Genomic DNA, 21,962 nt, shown 5'->3' on the forward strand with positions numbered 1-21,962 from the left:
ATAATAATTTAGCTTGGATGTCATAAAAATATTGACATCTAACTAAAGTCCATATGAATAATGAAAAGAGTAAATTAGGGAGTGTTTTAAAAAAATTTTTAGGAAACTTTAAAAATTTATAATTAAATTAGATTTTTGCAGAAAAACTATGAAGATAGTATGTAGCTCCTATAGGCTATAGGCCCAGTTTCCTCAGTTATTAACATTTTATATTACTGTGGTACATTCATTTGTCATAATGGATGAATCAATATTAATACATTATGAATTAAAGCCCACATTTTATTCATATTTCCTTCTTTACCCACTATCCGTTTTTTCTGTTCCAGGATCTCCATCCAGGATATCATATAATATTTAGGTGTCTTGTATCCTTAGGCTCCTCAGTGCCTATCAGTTTCTTAGACTTCCTTTATTTTCAATGACCTTGACAGTTTTGAGGAGTGTTTTGTAAAACATCTCTGAATTAGGACTTGTGTGATGCTTTTCTCATGATTAGACTAGGTTTTTCAAAGACCACAGAGGACAAGTTCCATTCTTATCTCATTATATCAAGAAAACATGCTATCAACATGACTCATCACTGTTGATGTTAACCTTCATTACCTTGCTGAGGTAGTGTTTGCCAGGTTACGCTCCCCCCCCACTTCTATACTGTATTCTTTGGAAAGAGGTTACTACATGCAGCCTACAGTTAGGAAGTGGGGAGTTATGCTTCAACTCCTTGAGGATGAATTATCTGCCTGAATTACTTGGAATTCTTCTTCCTAGGAGATTTGTCTATTCTCCCCATTTATTTGTTCAATCATTTATTTATATCAATATGGATTCATGGATGTTTATATTTTGGGTTATAATCCAATACTATTTTATTTCATTTCTCAAATTGTTACAATTTTGGCCATCTGGAACTTTTTTCAGTTGGCCTCTATGTCCCTTTGACATGACCTCATTATTCTGAAGTTTTTGTTTTTGTTTTTAGCACTTTCTAACTTTCTGGCACTGCAAGGTGCTCCAACCTCATCTTTTATATTTTCTATTCAAATCCTAGATTCAATTTGCAGCAACATGAATGGACCTGGAAGTTATCATACTAAGTGAAGTAAGTCAGACAGACAAAGACAAATATCATATGATATTACTTCTATGTGGGATCTTAAAAAAAAAAAGATACAAATGAACTTATTTACAAAACAGAAATGACTCACAGACTTAGAAAACAAACTTATAGTCACCAAAAGGGAAAGGTGAGGGGAGGGATAAATTAGGAGGTTGGGATTAACATATACACACTACTGTATATAAAATAGATAATCAATAAGGACCTACTCTATAGCACAGGGAACTCTACTCAACATTCTGGGATCACCTATATGAGAAAAGAATCTAAAAAAGAATATATGTATATGTATAACTGAATCACTTTGCTGTACACCTGAAACTAACACAACATTGTAAATCAACTATACTCCAAAAAAAAAAAAATCCTGGAATCAGCAGTTTCTCCAAGGAGCCTGGTTCTTTTTTTTTTTTTTTAATTTTTAAAAAAAATTTTTTTATTTTTTTATTTTTCTGCTTTATAACAAATTTAATCAGTTATACGTATACATATGTTCCCATATCCCCTCCCTTTTGCGTCTCCCTCCCACCCTCCCTATCCCACCCCTCCAGGCGGTCACAAAGCACTGAGCTGATCTCCCTGTGCTATGCGGCTGCTTCCCACTAGCTATCTACCTTACGTTTGGTAGAGCCTGGTTCTTTTTATTGGAGAATGGAATTAGAAAAAAAGATCTGGGTGCTAGAATGTTGGTTACTACTAGGGTATCATTTCTTCTATGTCCTCTCAGCTGACAGAGCAAGGAAATACATTGTGTGTATACTGGCATTGTTTGAGATCCTGAATTCAGCCACATATTTATAAATATTTCTGTATGTAACTATCTGTGTCTGTATTTAGCTAAACATGAATTGATAGTGAGTTCTCCAAATCTAATAGTCACAGATCATAGTAGATTCCCCCCTTGCTCATCTGTGACCTCCTACTCCAACAGTAAGAAACTTGGCTATTTGGGAGCATTTTCATCCCCTCTTTTGTGATATAGATGACAGTTCATAACTCAAAGTCTTTCCTATCTGACCCTGGTGTAGAATGTCTCTCTACTTCCTACTCTACAGGATGATATTACCCAAAATATAAAGACAATGAGCTCATTGGTGATTTCTGAAGTGAGTCCATGCCAAGGACTGAATAGGAGTCTTATCCTTAAATGTGATTCCCTCAAGGCTTAAAAAAGTGTGATAGAGTTTGCAGAGCTATTTCTTGCTTTATGGTGGTTAAACAAAAGCATTTGGCTTAAAGCGTTATCAACCTAGTAAACTTCATAGGAATAAAATCACTAAAAGCTGTTCTTCCCTGAAACCAAGTATTACTCACTGGCAGATGTTATCTGTTAGTAGAAGGATTGCAACCAGTAAATGCTGGGGATCAAGGTCCTACTTAATACAAAAACCTGACATCATCTGTGTCACTTACAAATCTGGTATTAATTATTTGATAAGCTTGGGGCTGATTTAGTAACACAGACATTTTGTTGTATGAATGGTGAATGTCAAGGATGACTTATTACCCTGAACACACTTAAAAGGAAGGCTAATATGATTTCTTATAGGAAACACCCAATGGCAGCTGCACCAGAGAGTCAATTACACTGTTGTGTGCACTGCACAGACTTCTTTTCCAGAGCCAGAGAAAAAGAACTAGGCATGTGAATATCTCCATAGTGATGAGGTTTTGGCTTCTCTGATTTTTGGACTACAAATGTAGAGAAAAAGAAAGCAAAGAGAAAAAGGAGAATTCTTGCTTAGCAATCTGAAAACAGAGTATTTTAGTCTCTTCAGTAAATTCATGAGGTTTAAGTCCGCAAACAAGACTTTAATAGACTATCGAGTTGGAGGCCATGGAGATATCAACATTATTAACATTTAACATAGCTGGATTTTCTATCCAAATAACCTTATCAGGATAACTATCAGGGCAGAAGTTGTACAATTCACTGTTATTTTGTGAATGCCAGTCATGCTGAATGTGGCTCACTATGGAAAAACAAAACAGAACAGAACCAAAAATCAAAATTCATGAGTCTGACTAGACAATATGGTATGAAAATATTCCCTTAAAGTCCAGTTTAAGTTGTGGTTATTTACCTCAAAAAGAGGAGCAATCTTTGAATTAAACAGAGAGTAAACTGAAGGCAAGCATGTGGTCCCTGAGCAGACTCTTCCTGCCTGTCTGCAAAAGCAGAGATTTACAAAAGGAAATGGTGTCTCTGGAAGGAATAATTCTTTTCTGCTCCTGATTGATCTATTCTCTGAAAATTGCAAATTGTCGATATCCTATGTTGACACTTCCCAAAACAATACTGTGACTGAGAATGCAGATTTCTTTCTAGTAGTCATATATCATATAGGCAAACAGGGTACTCGTTTTTCAACATAAATGCATGTTTTAATGGTGGTATGGGTGTCAATGAGATAGGATGTTAACAGAATATAGCCAATGCTTCTTAAGAAATGCTGAAGTACAGCCTGCATCTAAGACCTGGTGTTACAATGAAGTCACAGTGCATCACTACAGAGTGACATACAAGGGCCAGAGCCTGCTGTGGGTTCTGTTATGCCTGGTGCAGCAGGACCTACCCAAATACATGCAGTGAGGACTCCTGTGTCCCTTTGGAAATACTGTTTAATTTTTCTGAGTTTCTATTGCCACTCAATACAGTGATGACAAAGGACCCATATTGTTCCTATAGAATCAGGGTGTGATAAATATTTGAATATATGAACAACATAGAAGTTATCTATTGTTCTTAACCGAACCCCCTTTTTTAGTAAGTAGTTCAAATAATGGGGTGATTTAATAAGAAATAAACATTTGTTGAGAAATCATTAATAAGCATACAGATTTCAGTGAATTTATGTGGCTAAATATATGGTAGCACCCTTCCCACCATTGGTACTCCATGCATGAGAGCTTCCATACTTACCCTCTTAATTTTCTTGGGTAGGTTAATACTAAATCTTGAAGGACTGACTGCCCATCCAAATAATTGTTATTCTATATGCCTCAAGAGTAAACGTAATATAGTAATTAAGAATATAGGTCAAAACATAATAAAACAAAATGACAAGAATAATAAAATATAGTTCAGTCATTTTTTCTTCTCTTGGGTTGGCCAAAAAGCTCATTCAGGTTTTTCTGTAAGATGTTACAGAAAAACCCAAATGAACTTTTTGGTCAGCCATATATATACATGTATATATTTGTATCATCCAGGTTTTACCAAGACTTAACTTTTAGTGACACAAAAACTTTCAGTCCCAGGAAAACGTTTAAAGCTCTTAGTATAGTATAAAAAATTTCTTCAAAACCTATGTCCAGGGGCTTCCCTGGTGGCGCAGTGGTTGGGAGTCCGCCTGCCGATGCAGGGGGCACGGGTTCGTGCCCCGGTTTGGGAGGATCCCGCGTGCCGTGGAGCGGCTGGGCCCGTGGGCCACGGCTGCTGGGCCTGCGCGTCTGGAGCCTGTGCTCTGCAGTGGGCGGGGCCGCGGTGGTGAGAGGCCCGTGCAAAAAAAAAAAAAAAACAAAACCTATGTCCAAAAATGGCTAGACATATTATGAAAAGATGGTTAATCATACTCTTCTTAAAAGAAATAAAAATAACATAATCAAGACACAAAAATTTCACCTATTACATTAGTAAATTTAAAAGGTTTGATGATACCCAAGGCTACCAGGTCTATGAGAAGAAAATGTCTGATAAACTGTTGATGGAAGGATATGTTGTTGGAAAGATTCTGGAGAGCCATTTGGCCAAGATATTTATATACCAAGACATTTATGTAAATAACATTGTAATTAACACAAAACTTCCAGAAACTACCCAAACATTCATCAATCGAATCAGTTAAATTGTTTCAACCCTACAATGAAACACTATTCAGTTGCTAAGATTACTGGGTTAGGTCCATATATGTTGCCATGGGAAGATCCCAGAAATATGTCATAATCCACCCAAAAAACCAGCAAGATGCAGAACAACATGTAGAATATGATTTCTTTTATGTACAAATTCAAATTATTCAAAACACTCTTTTTAAAGGAAACTCAAGATTAACTATTAATAGTAATTCCTTTTGGGGAAAGACTTCAGAGATGATAAAGTGGGTGCTTTTACTTTCTTCTTTTATCTTTATGTATCTTTAGCAATCTGAAAACAGGGTATTTTAGTCTCCCCAATAAATTCATGATTTTAGTAACCTATATATATTTGTGATTTTATTTAGAAAGTTGTCAACAAGGTTAATTTGATATTGAGATTATGATCCATTATTTCGTTTCTTCATCCTACTTTTCTCTATTTAAAATTTTGTAATACTTGCTATTTAAAATCTAAAGCAAAGAAGGCCTACGTTGTCTTTTTAGCTCCATTTCTTCCTACTCCTTCCCCTTCTCCCACTCCTTAACTTGTTACTTTAAAAATGGACATTTTCATTTCTCTGCACATAATGCTTTCTGCTGGAAATCTTTTCCTTCCCCTTTGTCAATTTAAAATTTTTTTAAATTAATTAATTTTATTTTATTTATTTTATTTTGGGCTGTGTTGGGTCTTCGTTGCTGAGCACAGGCTTTTCTCTAGTTGAGGCGAGCGGGGGCTACTCTTCGTTGTGGTGTGTGGGCTTCTCATGGTGGCTTCTCTTGTTGTGGAGCACAGGCTCTAGGTGTGCGGGCTTCAGTAGTTGCAGCACGTAGGCTCGGTAGTTGTGGCACATGGGCTTATTTGCTCTGCACCATGTGGGACCTTCCCAGACCAGGGCTTGAACCCGTGTCCCCTTCATTGAGAGGCAGATTCTTAGCCACTGCGCCACCAGGGAAGTGACAAACTCCCCTCTTACCATTTCATACCAACTCAAATATGCAAAGTCTGTTGTGCCCTTGGTATATTCAGTGCCTATCAAATGTTACTTGGCATTGATTTTTCTCCTCAAGTGTTATAAGTATTATGGCACTATTTTAAAATACGCTTAGTACTAGGAGATAAAGGATGAGTTTTTTAAAATGAACTGCTATTGTTGAAGTTTATAAAAGCAGCTAGCTTTAGTTTGTTTAATGAATCTGTGATATTCTGAATTTGAATATACTTAATAGCAATAATAGAACAATACTCATGTCCCTATTTATACCTTACAGAGCTATCCAGCTACACACCAAATCCTCATGTCCATCCTCCCCCATGTAAGATAACTTTCCCTGCTTTTAATGGACATTGAACATACCAGCAAGAGCACAAGAATTTTTTTTTTAACCTGCAGGGGACAGTGGAAGCAGAACTAAAAGAGAAGTAATGGAGTGCACTGTATGAGAAATTTATATTATTATCTGGCAGTATATTGGTTTCTTACCCTGTACCCACCAGCTCTGTCCCTTGATAATCACCTTCACACTCAGCTGTACTCCAGAGCTTGTTTACCATACTGCAATGATGTTTACTCCCTAAGTTTACTTGATGTTGGCCATTTGAAAACACTATCATTTAAATTGGTTCCTGTAACTAATGAGCATATATTTCATATGTGTTTCACAGGAATGAGCCAGTGGAAGTATCAGTGCATGAGGACTGTTTTTGAAGGGAGTCATTTTAGCCACAGTATACTGTCAAATTTTAAACTGTTTGGGTGTGAAGAGGGTAGATCTCCTCTGGCCTGAAATGATAACAGAATTTTGTGAGGATGAAAGAAAATTGAAACTAGAGCTGTGATAATTATAAGCTAACTTAAGAGCAATCTTGAGTGCAAAATGCTTACAACTTGCTTTGGGACATTCTGAATCTACTGAATGACATAACTATTCCCTTCAGACTTGCTGGAGGGAGAGTACAAGAATGTCAGATTCCTCGCTACAGATGCAGACCGCTGTAGTGGGTGATGCTGAATGAAAGAATATACTTATCTGAATATACTTATTGGTAATGACATTGTGGAGGGTGATGCTGAGCACCCAAATCAAGCCCCCTCCACTTCAAGACCATAAAATAACTGCACCAAAAGCAACAAGAAAGAGAAAGGTAATGAGGAATGAGATTTAGAATTTGGAATAAAATTCTGTAGGACCAGAAAAATTTTTTTAATTGGAGTGAAAGTCAGCCACTCAGTATCTCTTCAATGCTCTTCTGGGATGCATACCCCCATATTTTCCTGGAGAATCACATTCTCCATCAGGCTCAGCTTAACGTTTTGGTTAAGTTTGACTTCTTCCCTACCAGAAGTGGGCAGGTAAGCAGGGCTTGACCAATCAGAGTCTTGTATTCTCTTGGCTATAGAAACTGATTTGGGGATGGCTTATGTGACTCAGTCAGCCAGTGAAATGCAGGATATTTGGCAGGGATTGATGACAGAAATGTGTGTCCATTTTCCTGTTGACCTGAATCTGGGATAGCACAGCTCTGAAAGCCAGTGCGGACAAGAGCTGAGCCAAGATTGGGAGAAGGATCAGGTCTTTTGGCATTGTTTGAGATCTTGAATTCAGCTACAGATGAAGCTAGATTTACCTAGGACTTCTTAATAACATAACCCAATAACTTGCCTTTTTGCCTAACTGGATTTAGCTTAGTTTTCTGTCGCTTGCAATGAAAAGCATTCTGATGTACAATATAATAAGTTAGATCAATGTTTCATTTAAAAACATACTTAACTGAAGTTTCACAGTCTTAACGAGCACTGAATTAGGTACTAAAGTTCTTCCTCTCCTAATGATAGCTGGATCTCGAACCCAATCCCAGTAACAATGAACTGCAAAGGAGGAGATGAGACTATAGCTGTAGCAATGCACTTGGCATTACCAGTGGTTTTTTATCGTCTTTTTCAGCTTTGTATGGTATTTCCATTATCTATATATATGTATATATTTAAAATGTCAATTTTATTCCTTTTGCTAGAGTGAGAGTAACAACAGACTCCTATTAAGCGAGAATGAGTTTAACACTTTTAATAGCCTTTTAAACAAATGAAATGCTTTAGCTTTCTTATGTTGTCAAAAAACCTACAAAAGTTCAAATAATTTTACTGACATTTTTTCAATTCTGTTATAGATATATATGTATGTATATTTCAATCATTCCTTGGCAAATATTCATGACTATAAAATACACTAAACAGAATGTACACTTAACAACAGTTTCACTTTTCAATGCAACTTTGCAAGCATTTGCTATAATAAAAAAACAAGCTTAGCTTGGGAACTGGATTTTCATTAATAGCTTCTAAATGTTGCTCTAGAAAGAGATGTTCTAAATATAGAGGTAAGTCATGTTTAGAAGACACTATAGGATGAATGCCCCCCCCACAACCCCCAAATTCATAGGTTGAAATCTAATCCCCATTGCGATGGTATTTGAAGATGGGGCCCTTGAGAGGCAATTAGGTCATGAAGGCAGAGCCCTCATCAATGGGATTAGTGCCTTTATAAAAGGGACCCCAGAGATCGTCCTTGCTTTTTCTATCATTTGAGGACACAGCAAGAAATTGGCAGTTTGCAACCCGGAACAAGGTCCTCACCAGAACCCAACCATGCTAGTGCACTTATCTTGGAATTCTAGTTTCCAGAATGGTACGAAATAAATTTCTGTTGTTTATAAGTCACCCAATCTATGGTATTTTGTTTTAACAGCCCAGACGGACTCAAACAGAAAACATGTACAATTATGTTCATAGGACCACCGTTTATAAAAGCAAACTACAAGAAACAAATGCCTATCACTAAGATAATTGATATTCTCTTATATTCATAAAAGGGAAGGTTATATTGCCATGAACAACAAAACACAATTACTTTCAACAATAAGAATAAATCTATAGAACAATGGTGAATGAATAAACAAGTTCACATGGATTGCCTATGTATGCAGTAAAATGCCATTTCTAGAAAATTCAAAGGTTAGCAAAACTAAGCAATATGTTATTTGGGAATTCATACACGGATGCTGAAATTCTTTTTTAAAAGCAAGGGGAAAGCAAAGGCAATTAAGGCAAAAATAAACAAGTGGGACTATATCAAACTAAAATGCTTCTGAACAGCAAAGGAAATCATCAATAAAATGAAACGCAACCTACGGAATGGGAGAAAATATTTTCAAATCATATAACTGATAAGGGGTTAATATCCAAAATATATAAAGAACTCATGCAACTCAATAGCAAAAAAACAAACAATGTGATTAAAAAATGAAGAGAAGATCTCATAGATATTTTTCCACAGAAGACATACACATGGCCAACACATACATGAAAATGTGCTCAATGTTACTATCATTAGGGAAATACAAATCAAAACCACAATGAGATACCACCTTATAGCATTAGAATGGCTATTTTCAAGAAGGCAAGGAATAACAAGTGTTGGTGAGAATGTAGAAGGGAACCCTCATGTACTGTTGGTGGGAATATAAATTGATGCAGCCACTGTGGAAAACAGTATGGAGGTTCCTTAAAAACTTAAAAATAGAACTACCATGTGATCCAACAATTCCATCTCTGGGTATTTATAAAAAGAAAAAGAAAATAATAACTTCAAAAAATATATGCACCCCTATATTCATTGCAGCATTATTTACAATAGCCAAGACATGGAAGCAACCTAAGTGTCCATGAATGGATGAATGGATAAAGAACATGCAAAATACATACACACACACACACACACACACACACACACACACACACACACACACACACAGGAATATTATTCAGCCATAAAAGAGAAGGAAATCTTGCTATTTGTGATAACCTGGATGGACCTTGAGGGCATTATGCTAAATGAAATAAGTCAGACAGATAAGGACAAACACTATATGATCTCACTTACATGTAGAATCTAAAAAACCCAAAAAACAAAAAAACAAGTTCACAGATAAACAGAACGGATTAGTGGTTGCCAGAGCTGGAGGTTGGGGGTGGGTGAAATGGATGAAGGTGGTCAAAAGGTACAAACTTCCAATTATAAAATAAATAATGTACAGCAGTGACCATAGTTAATAACATTGTCTTGCATATTTCAAAGATGCTAAGAGAGTAAATCTTAAAAGTTCTCATCACAAGAAAAAAAATTTGTAACTATGCATGGTGATGGATATTAACCAGATTTATTATAGTGATCATTTTGCAATATGTACAAGTATTGAATCATTATGTTGTATACCTGAAACTAAAATAATGTTCTATGTCAATTATACCTCAATTAAAAAAAGCAGGGAGATGGAAATGATAAAACCAAATTCAGGATGGTAGTGATGCGTTTGGGGCAGGGATTTGGAAAAAGCATGGAAAAGGGGCACAGAGCTAGGTACCCTTGCCATCGGTGAGGTTAGCAAGGCTGTAGGTCTTAGGTTTGCTGGTGGCATCACTGGTGTTTCTTTTAATTATATGCTTTGTAGTATATATATTGGTTATACACATTCCTTTATAGGTATCAAATGTTACATAATAAAAAACATTAAAGATACCTGGCTAGCAACGTATACATGCAAACAGCTTTGACTATATAAGTCTAAAAGTTAAGGCCTTATTTTGCTGACATACATGTAAATACGTACTTTGCATTTGAAAATTCATAGGCAAATTTAGTCCTACATTAAAATTCAAGATTTAATTTAGGTAGAAATGAACAGATTTTCAAATTCATGATTATCCCTAACACCCAATACCTACAGTGTCCCCCCCCCCCCATTTTTGACACTTATCAAACCAGTGGCAAAAGACAGAATATTGGTAAATTATATGAGAACACTAGCTGCTTTTTCTTCCTAAAGTTCACTTAAACTGTGAACTTAACTTTAACTATTTCTTGTGGGCAGGTATAGTCTTTTTCCCCTCGTTTTATCAGCAAGGAATTATTTTCTTAAGCAGAGTATTATTGAGGTGAAGAACAAAGGCTCCAAATCAGTAAGCTCAGGCTTCCAATAAATGCTGTGCCACTTACTGGTTGCATGATTTTGTGGCAAGTTACTTAACCTCTTTAAACTCCACTTTCTTCATCTGTAAAATGAGGTGAGTAATAGTACCTACCTTGCTGAGTTGTGAAGGTTAAATGTAACGAATGTCTACAATAAAAATAAATGCCTGTAATAAACTTGGTCTCAGGCCTGGCAGCTAGTAAACATTCAATAGGTTTTAATTATTGTAATTATATGTCAGCAAGCATACGGTAGTGAAAGCCAGTACAAAAGTGATTCTTAAATATCAGAGAAAAAAATCACTTGGTTTCTCAAGATCAGGACTTCAAATGCATGCTGACATTTGAATTCTAGAAAGTGTTAAAAGAGAGCCTAACACTCCCGTTGCTGGGTTTCCTCCCTCAGCTTGCAATACATCCCTTGAAGATAATGGGTGGTTGACGCAGGAAGAGAAAGCATGTGATAAATCCAATAACAGACCGATCTACACTTATTTTTCCTGATTCAGGACACATGATAGTTTACACAAAGCACCAGTAACAACAGATCTCTATGGTACTTTGAAATTCTAGGCTTGTTCCTAGCATTTACTATATGAAAAAAGTATTAACAAACAAAAATCCCCAACTTTGTAAATTTAACATGCATTTATATACAAGAATATGGTTTTTTTTTTTAGTAATATTATACACATCCTATTATCTGCCTCAGCAAACAGCACATAGAGTCAAATAATTCAACAGCCAAACAACAACAAAACCCCCCACCAATGTAACAATGGCCTTGGTAGTGAAAAATAAGAAATCTCAGTAATTTAATATCTCATACTTGAAGAAATTCATTCTTAATTGGGGCATCACATAAAATGAACATGCAAAATACTATTTATTCATTTTATTCCAACATTGCAAATATTTATATATAAATTTAACTTATTAATATTTTGTAAAAACTTTCCACTTCCATTACCAACTACAGATGTTTTCTCTGTGCTCTAAACTCACTGTAATTTTGCAGTAGGTAACTGTGAGTTATCTCAAATTAGCCTCAGGGAAAAGTACAACCACTGAATCAGAAACATTTAGTTGTAGTAGCAACTAAATAGTCTTTTTTCTTCCTGATAGAGAAGTGACTCTTCTACTGACTTGAAAACCAAAATTTTTTTAAAAAGGTTAAAAAGTAACTCAGTGCAAAGTCCTATCCAGTGCCTCTCTTGCAGTAGTATAATATACTCATTTCTTATATTCACCAAATAATGTGTTTGGCAGTTTTCTGTTATTTTGCCATAAAATCAATGCATTAAAGCTGTATACATGAGAGAGACAGTGAATCAGATTCTTCAGGGGTTCACCAATGGGTGTCCTGGGGAGAAGTGACATCTGTGTGAAGTGTCCCACCAAAGTTTCCCAAAACTGGCCTCACTACTAATTTAGCACTTGCAAAAGAGCCTTGTGACTGCTCCCCACCCAATAGTTGGTACATTTCTTTCTTTTATTTTTAACTTTTTATTTTATATTGGAGTATAGTTGATTAACAATGTTGTGATAGTTTCAGGTGTACAGCAAAGTGATTCAGTTAAACATATACATGTATGTATTCTTATTCAAATTCTTTTTCCATTTAGGTTGTTATAGAATATTGAGCAGAGTTCCCTGTGCTGTACAGTAGGTCCTTGTTGGTTATCCATTTTAAATACAGCAGTGTGTACATGTCAATTCTTAAGGTCAGGAACTCATCTTACACACCCTGTAACGCCAACATATATGCTAATGCCTGGCACTAGTCCTCAAACATTTGCTGCTTTATAAAACAGAACAGAATAAAAGAAAGGAATGACAGCAGAAGAATACTCTGGATTTTCAGGCTTATTTGATATTGAAACCAATTCTATGCAGCCAATTAAAGGCAGAAAATGACATAGAACTGTGTGTAACTGGGGCAAAAGTTGTACTGCATCCAGCACCTTTACGGATGCCTGCTATGGTCTAGGCACGGGGCTAGTCATAGGCACAAGCAAACTGTGTCCGAATCAGAGCACGTGTAGTTTGCTTTGTGCTGTGAAGATCTACTTGTAGTCTTGATGGAGTGGTAAAATAAAAAATTTATTTGATCCTCTTTCTCAAAGGTAATTATAAACCAAATTGAAGTACCTCTGAAGTTCAGGAAAGTTCATGTAAGCTTTCCTTTGTTATACTTCTTGTTTCTTTTTGAACTTCCTGAGTTCACAAAGGTTTTGTTCCAAGTAGATTCAGTGATGTAACAGAAAGGCTTTATGCTAATTTCCAGCAGTAAGCCAGAGAGCGAGTACCGGGCAGTTTGGTAGAGCAGATTCTCGTGTGATTTACGAGGTGAAGTCTTTGGTAGAGCAGACTCTCATGTGATTTACAATGTGAAGTCTATCTCAAAGAGGATCATAAAAGTGGAATTATCAGATGATTGACCCAGAATTAAGTTGGGGGTTACATGTTTTGTAACTTTTGACTTTTTAGTAAAAAAGAAATTTCTCTTTCCCATTTTTACAAACTGCATAAAAGTCTGTTATTTCTCTGTGGCTTCCTGACTGCCACAATGGCAACAGACTTCCATCTGCTTGACTTTCTTCACTTAACTCTGACATTTTGAGCTTCAGCAATTGATTATCTAACTGACTTGGGAAGCAATCTCAAGTAATTTCAATGTTTGTATATGTTTGTGTAGGCGCCTGTGTGTGTATATATGCTTGAGCACATGTATGTAAACTGATGGACATCCTGAGCAGATAGGGATTATACTGTTTGGTATTCTGTTTTCACTATTTAAAATCTCAAGCAACTGGGAAAACCTCACTAATTTGAAAAGCATGGATCACCAATATCTGGACCAGAATGGGTTATTTGATGTTTTAATTAAACAACAGGATTAGTATCTATTTGGCTAGGGATTTAGAGCTACTTAGAATGGTGAACCATTGTGACTAGACTCATATTGACTTAATGAGGTTTTTCTATTTGTTTCCTTAAAGGATAAAATCGAGGGGAAAAGGATTTTTCACATCTAATAAAGCTTGTCTATTTCCCCCTATCCATCCCAATTTCAATGTCTAGTTCTCTTTGCTATAGTGAGGGTAAGGTCAATATACTGAACACATCTTGACCATTTTTTTCCATTAGGATACTTTGTGAACAATATCTTCACACGGATGTCTAACCTGGAATCCCAATAAATTTCATAAACTTGAGTCTAAGCAGAATGATAAAACTGCAAACTGGTGATTTATTTTTATAAACCAGGTCATCACAGGCCTATACAAAAAAGGTATTTATGTGTACAAATGTGTATATGGTATATAGGACTTTTTAAATTCTAAATCATAGGTAGATTATATACGGGCCCTATTTAAGCTCTTAGAGAAATTCCCACTTGTCTTAATATAAGTACAGCCACCCTGTGAATGCCCAAATCCTCCTCAGAAGCAGTGTTCTAATGTTATCCTATGAAGACAGATGCTTCAAACAACCTGCATTAAATTATATTTTTAATACAACTAAAGAAAATGTTATGTGGAGGGGATGCTTTTGTGACTTAAAAATGAAAGAGGCGTCTGAGCAACCAGGCTGATGCTAAGCTGAATCCTTGGCAGGAACCTGTGTTCCTTATGCCCAGAGGGCTGGTTTTGTAATCAATCAATAAAGAAGTACACATAAATGATGGTATATTACAAACCATGAGACATTCTATTAACAAACAACAATTGATCATGTGATTTTCTCTTTCCTTCTTTCACCTGTGGGAGATATGTTGGTTTTGTAGGGTGTGTTTTTCACAGGAAACTAGGCATTCTCCCTCACTGTTTTTACACACACACACACACACACACACACACACACAGAGCCTTTCTTGATTTCACTTTTAAGACATTCTTGAGTATGATGGAGAGCAAAGCATCACAGGCAGCAGGCTGATGAGGGTAATGAGAAGGAATGGAATCAGGTAATGAAGCTAAATTTCATAAACTTGATAGGCATGATTGTTGGACAAACACTGGATAGTTTTTTAATTATTATTGTAGGGTATGAAAGAGTCATACAAAGCTAGAGTGAGATATTTATAATGAATATTTAAATATCATATATTCCTCTTCCTGATCAGAAAGTAATATATATTTATTTGGAAAATATACCTTCAAAGAAGAAAATATAAATCATGTAATTCCTACACTGTGAGGCAATACTCTCAACTGTGTTAAGATTGTGATGCATTTTGGAGTTTTACTACATCATTGAGAGGCAAAAAATGACAAAGAACCCGTATGTTTTTCCTGTAGGTTCTGTCCTTTGAAGGCTTGTAGGAAACCAAGGTGATATAAAAATCCTGTACCCCTTATAAGTAGTTTCAGACTACACCACTGAAGTAAGAGGTTTTTACCAGTATGTACCCTTACATTGGTTCATTTCTGAGCGTAGACACTGACAAAACTGGAGATATTTAGGGTACTGACCCCAGTAGTGGATCTGGGTACAGAACCACTGTTCTTTGGCTCACCTGCTTTTCTTATGCTTTGCAGAAACTGAAAAGCTCATGCCAGGCTGAAATGTGTAATTAATGACATTTACCTTCTTAAAAAGAATGGGATTTACAGGAACTGAAAAGCACAGGAAATATTAGAAAGGGAGAAAAACTATCAGTGGACATTCAACCACTTAAACATTTACTGTGGAAAAACATTTTATTTTAAACTCACATTATTCCCAAGGGTACAAAAATTCCTATTGATTATTCTATATTTGACCATTTTCCCCTAACTTTAATATTAAACAAACTTCCATGTCAACTAGCATTCCTGTCCCCTATTAACTTATGTAAGATGCATCTTAATGCATAAATTAACAAAAATAAAGCTACTCTGATGCAAAACAATGTTCCATTTCCCTAATTCCAGTGGCTTTTTTGACAGTTTTTTAAACTTATTTTTTACTTTAACACTATATTTCTGTATAAGTACAGTTAGTCCCCTACATATGAACCTTCAAGTTGCAAAAAAGATGTAAACGTTTGTTTGCATGTCCAATCACATAAGTTAGTCCACATGTCTGGCGTACGTTGTCACGTGCATGCATCCTCTACAAGTGGTTGTGCTTTTGTGTACTTTACTTTTGTGTCAAAAGTACTATAAACCTATTACAGTACAGTACTATATAGCCAGCTGTGTTAGTCAGGTACACCTAGGCTAACTTTGTTGGACTTAAGAACAAATTGGACTTACGAATAAATTGGACTTACGAACGCACTCGCGGAACGGAACTCATTTGTATGTAGGGGACTTACTGTAATCAATCAAAGTGTTCAAATGTCAAAATTATATTAAGAAGTGGTCTATTGAGAAATCATATTTGCGCCGTTGTCCTGGTCTTAACTTTTTCTGCCCATCTATGCCCTATAGGTAATCTCACCTCTATTATTTTCTTATGCCATGTTCCTTTGTTTATTAATAAATAACTATAAAAACAGTCTATATGTATATAGACTATATGTTATTGATAAACTATAAAGACAGTATATATATATATATATATATATATATATATATATATATATACATACATATGAATGTTTAAGCTAAGCATGTCTTACAAAAATGTCAGTATTAGGTTCCTGAACTGAAGGTAGCATACTATATGTATACATACATATATTAATATAAACTTGCTTTTTAGTAATATATTCTGGAGATCTTTCTACAACAATACAAAGTTTATTTATACCATTTTTATAGCTGCAGTAAGAGGACATATAGTTTAATCAGTCTCCTAGTGGTAAACATTTGGGATTTTTTTTTTGATATGATTAAACTGTACTACAAAGAATAAGTTAGCACAGAAGCTATTTTTGTTTGTGCATGGTTATATATGTAAAATGCATTTCCAGAAGTGGGATTATTGAGTCAAGGATAAATATACTTGTAATGAAGTAGATGCTGAAAATTGTGGTAAGCAGAATAATGGTCCCTCAAAGATGTCCATATCCTAGGGGAATCCTTTCACAATGTACAAGTATATCAAATCATCATGTTGTACACTTTAAATATTTTACAATTTTGTCAGTTATGCCTCAATAAAGCTATAAAAGAGAAGAAGAAAAAAGTCCATAGCCTAATCCTTGGAACCTGTTAATATATTCCCCTATCACAGCAAAAGATAATTAGAAGATGTGATTAAGGTTCAGGATCTTAAGATAGGGAAGTTATCTTGGATTATCTTGGCCCAATATAATCACATGAGTCTTTAAAAGTGGAAGAGGAAAAAGGCAGATAAGCTCGTGGGAGAGATGTGATATGAGAAGGGTTTGACCTGCCATTGCTATCTTTGAAGATGGAAGAAGAGGGTCATGAGTCAAAGAATGAAGGGAATGACCCTCAGCTGACAGCCACAAGAAACCAAATTTTGCCAACACCTTGAACGAGCAAGAAAATAGGGACCTCAGTTCTAGAACCTCAAAGAAATGGATTTTCCTCTGGCATGTCCAGTAGGGAACACAGCCCTGCCATCACACTGATTTTAGCCCTGTGAGACCTCTGTGGGATGTCTAAATCTACAGAACTATAAGATGATAAATCTGTCTTGTTTTAAGCCTCTAAAGGTATGGTTATTTGTTATAGCGGCAACAAAAAATGAATACACACCCTCTACAGGGTTTGAACCACTTTGTACTCTCATCAGGGTATCTAAGTGTGATTTTAATTTGCATTTCTCTTTGTACCAATAAGGCTGAGCATCTTTACATTGATGTTTATTTGTACTGAGTGTCTATTCATGTTTGTTGCTCACTTTTCTACTGGGTTGTTCATATTTATCTATTCAAGTTCTAAAGGTTCTTCATATATTCAGAAGATGAGGACTTCAAATGTGACAGGAACTGCAACTATTTTCCCCCAAATCATTCATTTTTCTTACAAATTTAAAGGTGAGCCTTGACCTCTTCATTATTTTCTCTAGTTTCTATGAAAATTTCATAAAAGTGTTGTAGGTCTCTGGGTAACACAAGCTAAAATACCAGCAAGATAACACGTTTTTGAGGGAAGAAATAAAAAAGAAGAAAGAACTGTTGAATAAACTTGCTTTTTTCACTTTCTCACCTTGAGTCTGAATCATTCCTCTCATGGCTCCTTTCTAATGCCTTAGCTTTAAGTAGCTCCCAATTCTAGAGTGGTCCCCACCAGGGGGAAAAAAGACTGTGCACTAAGCACAGCATTTTGTAGCAGAGTCTTCAATTAAAAGTTGCACTGTTAGACCTAAAGCTGTCCAGGAACCTAACACCTGGTGTTTCATATCAGCAGAGGCAGTGGTATTATTATGCACAGTGAAATGTTGACAAGCCCTCTCCGCGGTGACACCAGCCAGCTCAGGTTATAATTACCCTTGTTACCTCATTGCTTTCTCCGCTATATACACAGCAAGTGAGCTCTTGCTTGGGAGACAGATTTGTGTTTATAGCCAGAGTTGTTCCTTTTTAATTCAAACCAGGTTTGCTGATAGCTGGGAGGGGTGCAAGGGAGGGAAGAAAAACTGTTATAATTAGAGTACCAGGAAGAGAAACAATAAACACTTAAACGATGAGGAGGTGATCATCAAGCACTCTGTAACAGAAGATGAGGGTTTAAGCCAGGCATTTCTGACAAGGATATCAGTACTAGGTTCATTAACTGCCCTTCCTGCTTTCAGAATATTTTAAATGTGGCAATTTACATTAAAATGGATTTAGTGACACCATCTTCTCATTACTGTCAGTTTACATTTGGGTTCATAAACTATAATTGTAAATAAAATATGCTTTTCATTACAATGTCTATTTAGTAGAATATGGTAGGAAATTAGAGGCATAATCATGATCTAAATTATTAATTCAGTGATATTTTTCAGGTGCCATACGTAGATACCCCATTGTGCATAATGAACGTGCACACAGTGGTTGAATTAAGTCTACATCTCCATGCTCTGCCTCCCCTTCCCTCACCTTATTTTGTTTTTGCTTCTCTACCTCTTCACCGTGGTACATGGTAAAAGGGGGTTTCTCAAGTAGTCTGCCTGTGATCATCTATACCATTATTTTTATCTCATTTCTCCCACTAAGTTTTAAGACACCCCCAATAAATAGCACCCTTCTTCCACGTCTATGTTCTAAATATGCCGAGAAGAGAAAGATTAGGAGACTAAACACTAGCTTTATTATGGACAAAGTTAAGTTGGAGAATATAACTTAGTCTGTGGGAAAAATGGACTAGAATTTGGGAGATTCCTGGTCTGTCCTGATCAGAGTGGACAGTGCAGGCTTCCCCTCTGTAGTGGGTTGAATAATAGCCATCAGAAATATCAGGTCCGAATTCCTGGCACCTATGAATGTTAACTGGTAACATTTTTGCAGATGTGATTATATTAAGGATGTTGAGATGGAGAGATTTTCCTGGTTATCAAAGTGGGCCTTAAATGCCATGAGAAGTGTCCTTGTAAGAGAGAGGCAGAGGGATATAAGACAGGCTGAGGAGGAGAAGGCAATGTGACCACAAAGGCAGAGGTGGGAGTGATGCAGCCACAAGCCAAGGAATGCCAGCGGCCAAAGAAGCTGGACGAAGCAAGGAATATTCCCTCTCCTAGAGCCTCTGAGGGAGTACAGTCCTGCTGACACCTTGATCTTGGCCCAGTGAAACTAAATTTGGAATTCTGGCCTCCAGAACTGTGAGAGAGTACATTTCTGTTGTGTTTAGGCACTAAATTTGAAGTAATTTGTCATAACAGCCTCAGGAAACTAATATGCCCCCCCCCACTCATCTCTGGTAGACAGCCTCTGGATGTGCTGAGGATGAAGGTTCTCAAGAGGAAGAAGAGCTGAGAGAGTCATTTGTGCCAGGTAGTGCTTGAAAACTCACCAATCAGGTGGGTCATGCCATGTTTTGTGGGGCAGAGTGATTAAAAAACAGGGAGGGGCCAGGGATGTGTTAGGGTAAATCTCTCTTCATAGAAACATCCACCTTTCCCTTGATTCATGGACATCCCTAAATTCTAACAATTGCAATGTTAAAGTAACTTTTGCTACTTAAATATTATGGTCATTAAGTCTGAACAAAGGCTGAAGTTGAAATCAGCTTCTATATCAGACAACTTTGAAGGTCAAGATTGACAGTGTATGTTAGTATAACAGAGATTATCCGTCAAATTGAAATTTGACTCTCCACCACACAAACTACTTCCATGTTGCAGCACGGAAGGGGAGGTTATCTTTTGTCTTACTTAACTAAAGAAATAAATTAGTTGATATCAACATTATCAAACTCCCTGCTCATCCTCACCTGTGAAATGGTACTATTTATTTGTAAATGTTCAAGTTTGTTCTATTTTAAGATATTTTCCCTCAACATTGAATAATTACATGGAGAAATTACTATATTTATCTACTCGAAATATCTTCTCTTGAAACGTTTCTACTCTGCTTTAAAAAAAACTGACAAATCACGGAAAATTTTGTCAAAAATCCAAAGACACATATAACAAAAGAAAACAAAAGCATCACCTACTGACTTTGCCTCAGAGGATCATGATTCATGAAGCCTAACCATTTGTTCGCTGTTATTATCTTCCCTTTCATATGGCCTTCCCCTAATATGATGTGTTGAGTATTATTTCCCATAACAGGTCTAAATAAACAAATGTTTATTCAACATTTAATGAGTGCCAACTATGTACAAAGCATTATTAACTGAACAAAACAAAGACCTCTACCGTGCTGGACTTACTTTCTTATGTCTAGGGTAACCTTTGGAGAATCTGATTTAACTCCATTGGAGGAACATCTTTGCTTAACTTGGGCACATGCAAGCAATGAATAACATGCAGAAGCTTAGGCATGCCATAGAAACCACACAAACAACGGAGAACAATCATTTTCTTTCTTGCAAATGAAAACTAAACAAAATTTTTGAATAGGTCATTCCCTCTCACTGAAGGAGGGGTAAAAAGATTATAATGTTCTGCTGAATCTTTCCCATTTATTCCCTAGCTCTCTGGAGCAGGTGCTCTGGACCTAAAAGAAACTGGGATAGAGCAGAGAATCCAGTATTATAAGCACTGGACTTTATGAAAATGGGAATATATTCTCCTTTCTATTTTTCTTCACTTTATATTTCGTAGAGCTCTTTGGAAGCTCTAAGTTTTTCTTTCTTTTGTTTTGCTTTCTAGCAAACAAGTGCATGTTTTGGAACCTGTTACCTATGCTATGCATACTTATTCTCTAACTATTCCATATTTGTATCTCTTCCACAAAAATATTTTAATTTCCTTTGTGGGGCTTTATTTTATCTTATATTATTTTATATGTCTTTAGCACAGTGCTATAGAGTAGGCATTTCATGAAATATCTCAATTGATATGAGCAGTACAAAAATGTGACAATGGCTAGAAAGAAGAGATACAGCATATAATAAAGCAGTAACGAGTATAATTTAATGGGTCAAAAAGAAGTTATGTTGTTTAATCAATTTTTAAAAAAACCGTATTTCTTCTTAGACTCCTCCTTTCACTGTTCACTGGATCATCATTTGCAAATTTGGAATATGAATATTTTTACAAAGAAATGAATAGGGACAATTGTTCATGATATTTAAGGGCTACTGAAGAGGAAATAATTTTCTTTAATCAACAGATTATGTCATGTGGTTCCATAGCAAAAAAAATTTTTTTGACATTTTACTCACTTGACCAATTATCATTACTCTTTATTAGATCATTAATGCCATAATCTCCTTTGAATAATTTGATTCCCTTTCCTTTCAAATGTACATTTGACCTCTTTCTAAGTGGATATTGCCAGTTTACTCTTTAAAAATTTATTTACTTGTGGGTAAATAAGTAAACTCTCTTTCAGTGGATCACTAAGCAATTCTTGGAAGTGAGGTTGACAGATGGGTGGCAGGTCTTAGATATACTCAGATAT

The sequence above is a fragment of the Mesoplodon densirostris genome, chromosome 3 (assembly GCF_025265405.1).
Source record: "Mesoplodon densirostris isolate mMesDen1 chromosome 3, mMesDen1 primary haplotype, whole genome shotgun sequence".
Lineage (NCBI taxonomy): Eukaryota > Metazoa > Chordata > Mammalia > Artiodactyla > Ziphiidae > Mesoplodon > Mesoplodon densirostris.